This window comes from Petromyzon marinus, unplaced genomic scaffold (genome assembly GCF_048934315.1).
Source record: "Petromyzon marinus isolate PM22_M1 ecotype Great Lakes invasive population unplaced genomic scaffold, UKy_Petmar_22M1.pri1.0 PM_G_Scaffold_96, whole genome shotgun sequence".
Lineage (NCBI taxonomy): Eukaryota > Metazoa > Chordata > Hyperoartia > Petromyzontiformes > Petromyzontidae > Petromyzon > Petromyzon marinus.
The window spans coordinates 403,778-412,479 of NW_027423053.1; positions in this window are offsets into that span (position 1 = coordinate 403,778).

Here is an 8,702-nt window from a genome sequence, read left to right on the forward strand (position 1 = left end):
GTGTACTCTGTGTGTGTGTGTACACTGTGTGTGTGTACACTGTGTGTGTGTGTACACTGTGCACACTGTGTGTGTACACTGTGTGTGTACTCTGTGTGTGTGTACACTGTGTGTGTACAATGTGTGTGTGTACACTGTGTGCACACTGTGTGTGTGTACACTGTGTGTGTACACTGTGTGTGTGTACACTGTGTGTAGTGGGGGGCACAGGTGGTGCATAGGCCAGTCATCTCAGTCGACCCATGGCATCTTTTCATCAATTTATTTTCAATTAATTATTTTTATTTGTTATTATTTTATTATGGAAATTTTAATTTATTATTTTATCTTTTATTTTTCTATCTACGTGACTTTACCGAGAGAACCAGGAATATGGTAGCGCATTCTCTATCCGTTGCCGAGGTTCAAATCCGACAGGCACACCTGGCTACCCCAGTAATTCACCACAATATGCGCAGTCTGCTAAACGGCAGATGTAAAACATAACGTTGTGTCATTCACAACGCACAGGTCATTGCATGTTGGTGTCACGGTCAAAATTGTGGCAATTACAAACATTACCCAGAAACTCCACAACGGAGACACGCACCCCCTGTACCAACGACGGAGGCGCAGGGACAGACGCTCGATTACGTTGGAATCGATCTGCAGACGGCCAGCAGCTCCGTGTCGCCTTATCTCGATCCCGCAATCCCCTACCAGGTGAAAGTCCGCATCGAACCGAACCCCCGGCAAGGCCATCGTCTAACTTAACGACGAGAGAAAATTCACGCCAAATATCGTTTTCAATGAATAAGCTTTTAATGAAGAAATACAATTATACAATTCAAGACATAATACAATTAAAAGCTGTTTCATTTTCACACTTCAAGACGGAGCATCGGGAGCTTGCGTGGAGGCGTTGTTCGCGTGCAATTTCTTTCGTGACTTTCCTGGCCCAAGGCCGCAAATGGTTATGAGGGGCGCCGCTGGCGGTCAGGCTTGCTTCAACCCTTGGTCGTGAACATCCAGACGTGAATCAGCAAGGAGCATTTCATGTCCTAGCTAGACAAAATCTACGTCAACACGTAAGACAAAACTACAATTCGTGTTGTAGGGAATGTACCTCCTCCTATACGTGTAACTTTTAAGCGGTATGCCTTGTAACTGATTAATGATCCGAGCGTGCTCCCTATTTCAAAGACGATGAGTTGCTGCAGAGGCCGACGCTTCGTGAAACACAAAATTACCCTTTGACCTGTATCACAAGAAGAACGGGTCTCACCCAAGTTATCTGTACAGGTTACTTCCAAAACACACACACGCACTTTGTCCTAACATCACTTAATCAATCTAGATTTGAACACTTAATCAATGTTTGACCCTCATAGACAAAATGTTACATGTACACGCACAATCAGACAAGTATTCATTTTTAATTATTGACAGGCATATTAACAAAAATGAATTACTGCAGTGAAATATTCTGCATCAGGTTACATCGTATTAACAAGAAGCTATTTAAAAAATACGCACAGTCTGCTTAACAGTGGATGTAAAACATACTATTGTAGTGTCATTCAAAACGAGTAGGCCATTGCATGCTGGCGAATTCTAAACATTAGCGACAAATTACAAAACTGAGATGAAACATCAATCATTGCCCTCTACTGACAGCTTCTTGTTCACATTCTCTTTGGTTCTTTCAGTAAAGTCACGTAGGTAGACAAAATAATAATAGATCACGACGTTTCGATCGTAACACAAGCGGTCGTCCTCAGGCGGAAAAAATAATAAATGCAGGCCGGTGCAGGGCCACCACCCTGTGCCACACAGGGGCAGCTGCTATTTGTGGATGCTCTTCGAGTGTTTCAGACGAGATACGAAACTCCGAGTTGCCGAGGCGATTAAGCAAGCACCGAGTAAATGCAATTATTATAACATAGTGAATGCTTGGGGGCTTCTTGGCTCTCACTCCTGGTCAGAGATCTCCCCAATCCACAGGTCCACAAAGACCGGCCGCTCGCTCTTACTCTGCAGGTTGAACCTAGGAACTGAGTGTTCAACTTCGCATTCTTTTCATTAAAGGCCTGTGACAAAGGTGCATCTATTGTAGCGACATCGTCTCTGGCTTACACATCTACCGGGTCTCCATTTGACTTTGGATTGTCTCGGAGGAAGTCCACCCACACCTCCACTTCCACAAACTGCTGGGAGTTGCCTCGCTCTGCCTCACAGTCAGAATTCTCCTCCTGCTTCACGTTGCCTCCATCGATGTGAAGGTCCGATTTTGGAGTTGAATCTTCATCTTCACATTTAACCTTCACTTCTTCGCTCTTCACCATCACTTCTTCATATTTCACCTCGATACCTTTAAGTGTCCAAGCTGGGATTTTCTTCCGGTTCGTGTTTCATGAGGGATGGGCTTATTGTGGCACTTTGACTTTCACAAGCCGATTTCAGACTCCACTCCTTGTGGACCTTCTGATGCTTCTGTGTTCTCTGGTGTACTTGAAGATGTGGTTGCTGCGCAAACGTTATCCCGCATGGAGTGCACCTGAAGGGTTTCTCTCCCGTGTGTGTTCTCTGGTGTACTTGAAGATGTGATGAAAGTGCAAACGGCTTCCCGCACAGAGTGCACTTGAAGGGTTTCTCTCCCGTGTGTGTTCTCTGGTGTGTTGCCAGAGCATATGACTGTGCAAACGCCTTCCCACACACACTGCACTTGAAGGGTTTCTCTCCCGTGTGTGTTCTCTGGTGTGTTACCAGAGCAGATGAATGTGCAAACTCCTTCCCACACACACTGCACTTGAAGGGTTTTTCTCCTGTGTGTGTTCTCTGGTGTGCTACAAGAGGAGATGACTGTGCAAATGCCTTCCCACACGCACTGCACTTGAAGGGTTTCTCTCCCGTGTGTGTTCTCTGGTGTACTAGAAGATGTGGGGACTGTGCAAACGCGATCCCACACACAGTGCACTTGAAGGGTTTCTCTCCTGTGTGTGTTCTCTGGTGGGTCTGAAGAACAGATGGCCAAGCAAATGCCTTCCCACACACAGTGCACTTGAAGGGTTTCTCTCCTGTGTGAGTTCTCTGGTACTGTGTCAAATTTCCAGTCCGATCCGTGCTGTATGCACGCTGGTCGCATTGTTGACTTGTCGTACCGAGCTGCTGTGCTGACTGCCTTTGCTCCATCAGACCAGCATCAGCTGCAGACAGAAAAAAATATCCACACCATCTACACGTCAGTATCGAGGCACAGAGGAATGCATATATAGTCACATGTGACTTACACGTCTATACTTATTCATATATTCATGATGTAGTAAAAAAGTTTCCCAAATTCCTCACACGGGCTGTCATGGCACACAATGAGAGGGCAAATGGTTATAAACATGCCTGGAAGCCCTCGTATCTTCAAGATGAATGTTAACCCAAAACTCCGAGCACACAATTTCGGCTGTCTGGCTACAAAAGGAATATTTATGAGAGCTAAAATCAGCTGACCTAGCAGAGGGTGTTGAAAACAATACTATTTGTGTTAGGCAGAAATGCATAAATTAATGTTCAATCGCAACTTAGAGGTGTGAATCCAGGCTCAGATGTCCTTAAATGCTGGGATGAACAGTTCCGACTTCAGCTGAATGTGTGTGCTGTGTTAACTTCATGTTTCCATTCTTACAAAGAGTTCCAGAGGAAAACAAAAGTAAACTACTGTTATGATATAACCTCCGTGTTCAAGAGAGTTAATAGGCGTTACTGCAAACTGTACACTGTCACTGGGTAAACAGGCGGTGGTGTGTCTAGAATCATGCATGCCTGGCCACCTTCATCTGCTTGGCATGAATGCTTCCTCACTCCACCAAGTAATTAATTGAGGATCAACGAACATAGCCGAGGCTAACAGGAGTTTGCGTGTCTCTCTCCGTGGTGAGATGTTAACTACCTCACCTGGTATACAGGAAGTCGTGGGTTCGATCCCGACCCTGACGCCTGCTGTATATTTGGAGTTTGCGCCTCTCTCCGCTGAGCGTCTTTGACCGATAGACATTGACACACGTATTCTTGTTTCTTTCGGTAAAGTTACGTAGATAGAAAATAACAATAACAGATTATACAATTACATTAAATAAAGACCACTTGTGTTGCGATCAAAACGACGTGAGTTTTTTGCTTTATTTACATTTTTTTCCATTTATTTTCATTTTATTTTCTATCTACGTGACTTTACCGAAAGAACCAAGAATATTAATTCCTGCAGTCACCAAAGTTTTAAGTCAAAACATTCACACACGTTGACAAAGCCTCACCTTGTGTTGTTGTGGGCAGGTCGCTTCTGATAACAAGAGCGGTATAGCAGCTCAAGCGGGCTTGGCCTGGTAACAAAAGAAAATAAAAACTGCGTGAATATTTACAATAAAACAAAGTTACAAAGTGGCGAGCCGGGTGAAGACAAATTAAACTTAAGCGAGATTATTAAAGTGAATGCAATCAGTCGAGGGCAGGAGGCAAGGCCCCGCGTGGCTAGGCCCCGCGTTGTAAAGTTCCAACCTGGACATCGATTCCAATGCTCGCTGCTACTCAACTGACATCCCCACGAGAGAGAGCGAGAGGCTCTACCTTGGTAAACAACAACAACAACCACCACCACAACGACCACCACCAACACGATGAAAATTTCTCACCTCGGATTTCAGTGCAAGAGCGAAGCGATCGCTTCCTGTTACCTCGTGACGTCACGCGGCAGCAGCAGGTGACATGACGTCAGTCCGGGGTACAAGACACTCTCCTCCCACGAGCGGCTAACTGAATAAATTATGTTAATGAGCCTGGGCCATATGTCGAGGGATGGTGGCGTGGGTGCTGAACCCGTCGCAATAAACTCGCGACGGCTTTCACGAACTCATTATGTTAATGAGCCGCCAGTCACTGAGCGTCGCTTTGCCCAAATTAGGATTGTACCGGAACAGATATCGCCAGTGACCAAGCAGAGGTGACGTCACGCTCAAGTGGCGCGGTGGACGGGGTGGGGTGAATACCTTGGAGACATGACGTCCCTAGCGAGGCACACCTCCCCCTGGCGTTTCACAGCGATGAGGTCATGCTGAGTGGTGACGTCACAGAGCGGGAATGGAGTTTAAGTTGATTTAGATTCATTTTCCATTGCTCCATCTCTTGAACAGAGACCCCTTGGGTGCGTGAGCTCAGGAACTACAACGTGGACATTACTGTGTGTACACACTGTTTCTGTGTGTACACACTGTGTGTACACTATGTGTATACACTGTGTGTACACTGTGTATACACTGTCTACACTGTGTGTGTGTACACTATGTGTGTACACTGTGTGTGTACACTATGTGTGTGTGTACACACTGTGTGTGCCTGTATCTTTGTGTGCCTGTCTCTGTGTGTGTGCCTGTGTGTGACACCTGATGATGATTGCTTGTGTTGCAGTCGAAACGTCGTGAGAATTTAATTGTTATTTTGTTTCCCTTCTACGTGACTTTACCGAAAGAACCAAGAATAAATATCAGCTCTATGTTTTCAAGTAAATACATTTTGGGTAGTGAATAAATTAGTCTAAATAAGCTACACATGACGAATTGTAGGCAATTATAGTTATAATCAAAGACATTTTTAAACAATCACGTGGTCCCTGTAGTCGCCGTTAGAGACAATCTGCTTGAAAACAGTTTATCAACATATATGAATACATTGATTCGAATAAGCAGAGTTAATTTCCTATTTATGGCATGCCAGCTATGTGTCAGTTTTCGATATTAACATCACCTTATAAAAGAATAACATTTAAAACATAAGCGCACAACTTTATCCGTGATGAACGCTGCACTTTCCGTCGTTTTCACGCATGGGGTGCTGTAAACCTACACGCACCCCCTGCATGCGAACGACGGACGGGCACACCTGGCTACCCCGGTAACATTCAAAACAATATGCGCAGTCTGCTAAACGGCAGATGTAAAACATAACGTTGCGTCATTCACAACGCATGTTGGTGTCACGGTCAAAATTGGGGTAATTCCAAACATTATCCAGCACCCCCTGTACCGACGGAGGCACAGGGACAGACGTTCAATTACGTTGGAATCGATCTGCAGACGGCCAGCAGCTCCGTGTCACCTTATCTCGATCCCGCAATGACAACCAGGTGAAAGTCCGCAACGAACCGAACCCCAGGCAAGGCCGTCTACTTAACGAGGAGAGAAAATTCACGCGAAATGTCCTTTTCAACGAAGCCTTCCGGATGTAAAATGAAATAAGCTTTTAATGAAGAAATAAAATCATCTAATTCAAAACACAACACGATTCAAAGATGTTTCATTTTAAAACTTCAAAACGGAGCACGGGGCGCTGGCGTGAATGCGTCCTTCGTGTGCCGTAAATGTTGTGACTTTCCTGGCCGAAGGCCCGAAAATGCTTGGACCCTTATTGGTGCACAGCGTCTCAACTGCAGAAGTAGGGCTTGCTTCAAGCGAAAGGTACGAACATCCAGACGTGAATCAGCAAGGTGCATTTCTAGTCCTAGTTAGACAAATCGACGTCAACACGTAACACAAAACTGCAATTCGTGTTGTAGAGAATGTACCTCCTCCTATACGTGTAACTTTTAAGTGGTATGCCTTGTAACTGATGAATGATCCGAGCGTGCTCCTTATTTCAAAGACGATGAGTTACTCCAGAGGCCGATGCTTCGTGAAACACAAAAGTACCCTTTGACCCATATCACAAGAACAACGGGTCTCACCTGAGTTCTCTGTACAGGTTACTTCCAAACAGACACACTTTGTCCTAACATCACTTATTCAATGTTTAGCCCTCAGACAAAATGTTACATGCACACGCACAATCAGACAAGCATTCATTCTAAATTGACAGGCATTTTAACAAAATTTAATTACTGCAGTGAAATATACTGCATCAGGTTACATCGTATTAACAAGAAGCTATTTTTTTAAAAATATGCACCGTCTACTTAACAGTGTATGTACAACGTACTATTGCCATTTGCACGCTGGCGTCTCGGTAAAAATTAATAACATTATAAACATTACCTACAAAGTCACGTAGAAGGGAAATAATAAGAGAATAATAATAATCAAATAAATTCTCACGACGTTCGCAAGTAGCCAAAACGTCGTGAGAATTTTATTTCATGTTTTATTTTTATTACCTTATTATTTCCCTTCTACGTGACGTTACCGAAAGAACCAAGAAGATGAATCCCTGCAGTCACGAAAGCTTTAAATCGAAAAATTACCTACAAACTCTACAACTAAGATGCCACATGAACCAATGCCCCCTACTGACAGGCTCTTGCCAACATGCAGGCCGGTGCAGGGCCACCACCTTGTGCCACACAGGGGCAGCTGCTACTTGGGGGTGCTCTTCGAGTGTTTGAAACGGGATACAAAACTCCGAGTTGCTGAGACAATCTAGATTTGAAGTTTGTGACTGCAGGGATCCATACTCCTTGGTTCTTTCGGTAAAGTCACGTAGAGGCGATTAAGCAGGCACCATATAAATGCAATTGATAAAATAGTGAATGCTTGGGAGCTTATTGGCTCTCGCTCCTGGATAGAGATCAACCCAACCCACAGGTCCACAAAGACTGGCCGCTCGCTCTCACCCTGCAGGTTGAACCTAGGGACTGAGTGTTCAACTTCACATTCTTGTCATTAAAGGCCTTTGACAAAGGTGCATCTATTGTAGCGACATCGTCTCTGGCTTACACATCTACCGGGTCTCCACTTGATGTTGTATTGTCTAGGAGTAAGTCCACCCACACTTCCACAAACTGCTGGGATCCATGCTCTTTGGTTCCATTCGCTAAAGTCACGTAGGTAAAAAATAAAAAAAAATCACGACGTTTCGGCCACAACACAAGTGGCCTTTTTTGTTGTTTTATTTTTTACCTACGTGACTTTACCGATTAGAACCAAATAGTATAGATCCTTTCAGTCACGAAAGCTTCAAATCTAAAACTGCTGGGAGTTGCCTCGCTCTGCCTCACAGTCAGAATTCTCCTCCTGCTTCACGTTGCCTCCATCAATATGAAGGTCCCATTTTGGAGTTGAATCTTCATCTTCACATTTCACCTTCACTTCTTTGCTCTTCACCATCACTTCTTCCCTCTTCACCTTCACCTCTTCATATTTCACCTCGGTTCCTTTTCAGTGTCAAAGCTGGGATTTTCCTCCGGTTCTGGTATAATGAGGGATGGGCTTATTGTGGCACTTTGACTTTCACAAGCTGATTTCAAACTCCACTCCTTGTGGATCTTCTGATGCTTCTGTGTTCTCTGGTGTACTTGAAGATGTTGTTGCTGTGAAAACGCCTTCCTGCACGGAGTGCACCAGAAGGGTTTCTCTCCCGTGTGTGTTCTCTGGTGTTTTTTAAGAGCAGATGAATGTGCAAATGCCTTCACGCACACACTGCACTTGAAGGGTTTCTCTCCTGTGTGTGTCCTTTGGTGTATTACAAGAGCAGATGACTGTGCAAACGCCTTTCCACACACACTGCACCTGAAGGGTTTCTCTCCCGTGTGTGTTCTCTGGTGTATTACAAGAGCAGATGAACGTGGAAACGCCTTCCCACACACATTGCACTTGAAGGGTTTCTCTCCCGTGTGAGTTCTCTGGTGCCGTGTGAAATCTCCAGTACGATCCGTGCTGTATGCACACTGGTCGCATTGTTGACTCGTC